The following is a 7,123-nucleotide window of genomic DNA, read 5'->3' on the forward strand; positions in this document are numbered from 1 at the left end:
AAATATTCCTTGGCATTGTTTGATTTGAAAATTTGGATTTCCATTTGAAACTGAGTGATATCAAGCGTTGGAAATCTTTAATGATTTTTGGTACTTCATCTCTAGACCGCATAGGGTACACCCATGTATATCGGGAGTAGTCATCAATAAGTGTAATGAAATATTTATAGCCAAACTCGGATGTTAAAGTAACAAGGCCCTAGATATTAGAATACATAATATGGAAAGGAAAATCAGATTTATAATTTCTTGAAGTAAAGTGATTTTCTACAATGTTACTCAACTGACAAGTTTAACATGTGAAATCCAACACTGGCACCAATTTAAATAAATATAGTAACAAAACTTTCAATGACTCAAAAGATAAATGACCCAAACAACTGTGCCATAAAAGTACTTGACTCTTATTAGACAGACTCTTAGACTCATTAGCCGCAAGACAGGCTTTATTCTCTAACAGGTAAAGACCATCTACCATACGACCTCTACCAATCATCTTCCATGAGGCCAAATCCTATATCGCACAAGAGGAAAGAAAAATGGTTACTGAGCAGTTCAATGAATTTGTTATACTATTAACAAAGAACAAATTTATGGGCAGTTTAGGAACATGTAGAACATCAAAGAGGATGAGTCCAAGAGGAAGGGAGATGGTTCCTTGACTAGCTATGGTGGAGAAAGAACCATCAACAAGTCTCACCTTGTCCCAACCAGATAATAGATGATAAGATTAAAAACAATTGGACTTACCTATCATATGGTTCGAGGCTCTAGAATCTATTATCCAAGGGGAGTCTGAGGGATGAGAGGACACATGGAAAGTTGGTAGATTTACCGTTACCTGATGTAGATGCAAAGGAAGTCGAAGGTGGAGAAGTAGAATCCATCGGGTAGATTGCCCTCCCATACAACTCCAAATGGTTACGAAAAGAATTAATGATATCTTCCCTCATATCAGTCCCAGAGGTTATCATAGTAGTGGTAGATGATTGAGGCTCTTGAGAGGCTAAATTTGCTGCATTAAACTTTCTCTAACCTTGTTGTCTTGGCTTCTTATTCTGATTCAGAGTTTTACTCATTTCCTAAGCCCACCTTGGCTTCCCGTGAAGCTCCCAACATGTCTCCCGAGTATGCTTAGTCTTCTGACAGTGTGTACACCATAACTTATCTTTCTCATCAACTTTCTTATGGGAGTCACTCTTCTTGAAGGAATTTTCATCACCCGTAGCAACACCCCCTTTAGATGCTAAAGCAACATGCTCTCCCTCAGGATTATTCATCACATTGCATCTACTCTCTTTTGACTGTACTAGAGCATATACTTTTTGTACTGATAGGAGGTTTTTACCCCCCAATACCTGAACCCTGATAGATTCGTATATGGGATTCAGCCATAATAGAAAGGCAAACACTCATTGTTAGGAAACAAGAGACTTGTATAGTTTGGCATCTACATCACATTTTCATTCTATATTCTGATAGTGATCTAGTTCCTTCCGAACAGAAGTCAGGTCTGAATAGTAGGTGGAGAGACACCTCTCCCCCTGTTTACAAGTTGAGGAGGCAACCTACAACTGATATATTTTAGCATAATGTCGTTGTTCGGAGTATGTACACTAAGCTTGCTCCCATATCTCATAAGTTGTTTCTACCCACATGAAGGCCTTTCTCACTTGTAGCAGTATAGATAATAATAGCCATGACATCACCATGTTGTTTTTCCGGTCCCACCTATCATGTTCCACACCACTAGACTAGGGTTCCGTAATTCTACCATTGATATACCCCGCTTTTCCCCATGCAGTTATGTAGAGCTTGGTTCCCCTTGACCATTCTAGGTAATTAAGGCCATCAAAAGGAATCACAACCACAGGAAAATTCATGTCAAAACCTCCGCTCATCCCACTCTGACTAGAGGTAACACCAGACATACCAGAATCTTTAGAAGACATAGAAGCTGAATATGATCAGTCAAAATCCAGCTAGATAACAAGTTTTCAATTCAGACTCATAGTACAGTCAAAAATAGGTTGCCATCTCAGCTCAATCACACTTCTGGACACAAAGAAATCAAAGTTGGTCACACACCATTACTGTTCTCAAATTTTGGCCCTACTGAACCATTTTAGACTGATCACACACCATTTCAGATTTGTAAGGTATATCAAAGAAACAGATCTGACCATTCCCTCTAGCAATAGATCAACTTTCACACAGTATCTTAAGTTCAATGAAAATAGAAGGAAATAAACTATTGTCACAATAGTTACAGATCTGCAGTCTTGAAGAAATCACACTTTTCAGGGCATAAGAAGGATCACTCGATCGACTACATGTGCTTCGGGTCTAACCCTGGTAGCTGAGACTAGCTACCCCAACCGACTTGGCAACATATTAGTGTTAGCCTTGGTAGGATAAACTTCCCCAAGTCTATCCAATGGTTAAGAACATTCTAAACTAACATGAGTCTCATAAATGTCCAATTTAAGGGTAATTACATAGAAACACACCAATATAACATGAATCAATTATGTACTTTTATTCATTTACAATAAATATATATGTACAACAATCTAATTGGAGCTAAGGGCATAGACTATCTAATAGTTTTTTCAGGCTCGGCCTCGTCTAAGGGAACAGTGACGAGGCCCTCGGCCAATTAGCATCGGCTTGCTGGCTCCTCCTTGAGGTCAAGGCCCTCAAGTGGCAGTGCTTCTTTGTTCTTGCCTTTTAGTGCCACCACAAAGCTCTGGCAAGCTGCTTGCTAATCCCCCCGTACGAATCCGATGCCATGCTTAGTAGGGAAATTGAGGGCGAGGTGGTAGGAGTAGATGGCTGCCTTGAGCGCATGGAGGGTCGGCCTCCCAATGATGGCATTGTAGGGGGAGTCAATCCTCATGATTAAGAACTCGTTCATCCTCGTCACCTACCGAGGCTCTGCCCCTACCATGATAGGTAGGGTGATTCTTCCTTCTGGCCAAACTACGTTGCCAGAGAAGCTGTGATGAACTTACAATTTATCTATAATTTTTGAGGACTTTAGCATGGATTTTTATGCCGGTTTTATTAATTTTTGCCTTAATTTAGCTTAATGCTAAGAATAGGTTCAGGGATAATCAATCCAAGAGAATGAAGGAAAAAGGCAAGAAAAGAAGGTTCAAAAAGACCAATTTCAGTCCAGCCCGGTCGTGGAAGCAAGAGAGAGCACTTCGGCCCAAAAAGAGCAAGTGAATTCCTTGAGAAAACCCCAGAAAATAAAGCCTAGCTATGAGGAGAATTCGGCCCAGCAAGGAAGGCCCATTTTTAGCCCAAATAACAGCCTAGAGTGTAGCCCACATGAGCTCAAAAGCAAGCGAAGTTGTAGCCCAAATAGCAGCCCAAAGGGAGCTAGGGGCGGCAACTTCTAGGAGTTTCTTGAAGAGAAGGAGGGAGCACTCTAGAAGGTTCATGAGGGGTGTAATACACCCCATTCTAGAGGCTTCAAGAAGGGGCAAGAGCCCCCTTGAAAAACTATATAAGGAGGCCTCTAGGAGGGGAGAAAGTTGTTCAATTGCTTGAGAGAAAGGCTCTCCCACTCTTAGAGGTTCAGCCACCTTGAGAGAAGAGAAGAGAAGAAGGCTAGGCGCAAGGAAGAAGAAGAAGAAGGGCTGAAGGAAGTTCAAGACAAGCAAGCTAGAAGAAGAAGGTGAGTTCGAATTGAGGGATTGTGATTCAAAGATTTTTTGTAATAAATCATTTGTAGTTTCATTCTCTTTTGATTTGAATTCAGTTTCTTAGTTATATGTTCTTTCTTCTTTCTCCTTGTTTCCATTCTTCCTTGATGTATTTCAGCTTGTAAAATTTCAGTTCAGCAATCTAATTCTTTTTGATTCATTCAAATGATCATGCATTGTACTTGAAGTTTCTTGAATAAGGGTGTGATTGCAGATCAATTCGGCCAACTAACCTTCAAAACTCAGATCTGAATTCTCAGATCTGAGATTGCAAGATCTGAATTGCTTGAAAGAGAATTCAGATCTGCAAATTTCAGATTGGGCGAATTAATCTACAGCTTGGAATTCCTAGAGTGCTTGAGAGAGACTCTAGGAATTCAGATCTACTATTCAAGAACTGAATTGAGTGCAAGGTTAGAGATAACTTGCACAATTCAGTTGGTGATCAATTCAGATTTGAATTGATGCCTTAGAAGTGTTTGAAGAAATGCATGCATGGGGATTAGATTCTTGCTAGAGATAGAAGAACCGTCACTCATGCATAGGATGAACATGCGCTTGAGAGAGGCTGTTCATGACCTTGGGGTTTCACCAAACCAAGGCTCAATCATGATTCATTCGAATGATCCAAATTGATAGATTGCTGAATTCTGAGATTGACATTTAGTGCTTACTCTTCTAACCTGAATTGAAGGCAATTGGACCAATGATTTAGATAGATTTTAATTTAGGATTTCTTAGCTTTCATTAGAGTTTTGATTTATTTGTTGATCAGATAAGAAATGTTCAATTTAGTATTGGTAATTGTTTCCTAAATCCTCATGGGAACGATACTTCACTCACTACTTTATTACTTGAACGGCTAGTGCACTTGCTAGTGTCACAATGAGCCACACATCAAGCTGATGAGAGGGAGATCGGTGGGTCATAGGCGCACTACCGCCAGCTTCATCTTCTCAAATGCTACATAGAAGAGGATTTCGGCCAAGGAGCCACTGTTTACCTAGATCCTCTTCACCAAGAAATTTTCTACGGTGGTCGAGATCATGAGGGCACCGTCATGGGGTACTGTAACCCCCTTTAGGCCCTCATCTATGAAGGTGAGGACGTCTTCCTACTTTGGCTTCTTGGGTGCTAGCCCCTAGATGTTTAGCTGCCTAGAATAGGCCTTATGGGCCAAGGCCAAGTCTCCACCCAAGGTCATGCCCCTTGCAATGATGTCGACGATGCTAGCAAGTTGCTGATGTTGCTGCTACAGCCAATGTAGCTAGGAGGATGAGGCCCTAGTCTTGCCCCTGATGTACTACTTAAGGTGACCGCGGCGAATGAGGAACTTTATTTCATTTTTTAACTCATAGCAATCCTCTGTGTCATGGCTGGTGCCGCGGTGGTACTTGCAGTATTTCTTCTGGTTTCCCTTCTTAAGGTTCCTCTTCAATTTTTCTAGCCACTTCACATACTCCTCCTAGTCGACTTGCATCAGGATCAAGGTTCGGGTAGAGTTGAGTGGTGTGTGTTGACTATAAGCCAGGGCCGAGGCCGGTGGGTTCTTGTTGTCCTTGTTAATGTTGTTGTTGCGGTGGTGGTCTCCATTTTTCCTCTACTTCTCCAAGCCTCCGTTGTGGCGCTTGGCCTCCCTATCTTAGTACTCGCTGGCCGAGAATGTACTTTATAGCTTCTTAAGAAATTCCGCCATGGACTTCAGTGGGGTCTTGGCTATCTAGCACTTTAGAGCCAAGCCGGGGAGGAGGCCATTAATTGTGGTGTGTATGGAGACCATTGGGTCGAGGTCTCAGACCTCGAGCTCTTTTCTCTTGAAGCGGTTGATGTAGGACCGCAAGCTCTCTCCACGCTTCTGCTTAACGGACATCAACGAGATGACACTCTTCTGGCATTGCCTACTGCTGATGAATTAGGCGAGGAACAGGTTGGAAAACTACTCCCATGAACTGATTGAGTGAGGTGGGAGACCATAGAACCATCGCCGAGCTGCCCCCTTGAAAGTTCCTGGAAAGTCTAGCACATTAGCGCATTAGAGTACCCATAAAGGAGCATGAGCACCTTGAAACTTCCCAAGTGATTGTCGAGGTCTGTTGTCCCATCGTACATCTCTAGTGCAAGAGCTTTGAAGTGCAAGGGAAGGAGATCGGAGATGATGTCTGAGGTGAACGCGTCTATCCTTCCAATCGGATAGCTCTAGCTAGTCGAGATGTCAACTCATCTCTCTTTGATTTGATGGCCCCGAGCGGGGCTTGTAGATTCACTATCCAAGGATCGAGGGGGACCTATGCCCCATTCCGATCCTCATGGACACGGTGGGGGTCAGCCCGGATCCCCTAGTACTTAGACGTGGGCCAATATCCACTCCTACTGGCATGGTGATCATTCAATAGGTCACGGAGGTCCGAGATCTGAGAGGGAGAGGTGCGGCATCGGCCCTTTACCCTTGAGAGTCGCGGAGTTCCCTAGAGCTCTCTCTTCTTCAGCGGCGGTGGTGGTGCTAGGAGTTCTAGCGGTAGTCGCTAGGCTGTGCTGACTCTTCTCCCCATCGGCTGGGAGGTCTTGTATTCCTTGGTGGTTGATTGGCACATTAGCTGCTATTGGATTCCGAGGGCTCGACTCGGTGGGAGTCGGCAGAAACAAGGGCTAGCGGGTCCACGGACTCACACTGCCCTTGATGGCCCAATGTCCCGATAGGGTGGCCACCCTGAGGGAAGATGAGGTGATCCAGATGGTCGAGGACCGCTTGGAGTTGTTCATTAGTGACTATTTTCTAGGTGTTCCTAGTGTTTCGTACCATGTTGACTGGAGCTTATGAAAGTTCTCTTGAGTCTAAAGTATGTTGGAAGATGTCTTAACAACGTTACCCACAGACGACGCTAATTGTTGATGCTTGGATTGGTGGAGGACAGCACTGTCAATTCTCTCCTAAGCCTGATGAGGGCTGAAGTACCCAAGGTTTGAAGGCTGAGGTAACCAAGGACTAGTTACCAAGGTGGTGAAGATCCGAGGTCTGAAGCCTGAGGCCCACTATGTCTTGTGTCTGAGATGGCCAATGACCGAGGGGCCAGCTCTACAAGAGGAAAAGTGTCAGAGGTCTCAAGTGAAGACCTGAGGTAAGGAGTTCGACGGTCAAGTTAGTACTGAGGTATGGAGTGGACAAAGTCTGAGGTGCGAGCACCTAGACGAGGTCATTAGAGAGCCGATAGATCTCAAAGGCTAGTGAGAAAGCTCAAGTATTCGATCCTTTACCTAGAGGGGGGTCACCTTATATTTATACTTGGAACCGCCTTGAGGTAGGTGAGCTTAGATGGTGGGGATTGAGTATGTACGCGGGGTGCATGGCCATTCTAGGCAGCTAAATGACCCTGTGCCATTAGTCCTTAGATTTCCGTCGAGTTGGGCAGTGT

The sequence above is a fragment of the Nelumbo lutea genome, chromosome 2, assembly GCF_056320005.1.
Source record: "Nelumbo lutea isolate HS-2025 chromosome 2, American lotus-T2T, whole genome shotgun sequence".
Taxonomy (NCBI): Eukaryota; Viridiplantae; Streptophyta; class Magnoliopsida; order Proteales; family Nelumbonaceae; genus Nelumbo; species Nelumbo lutea.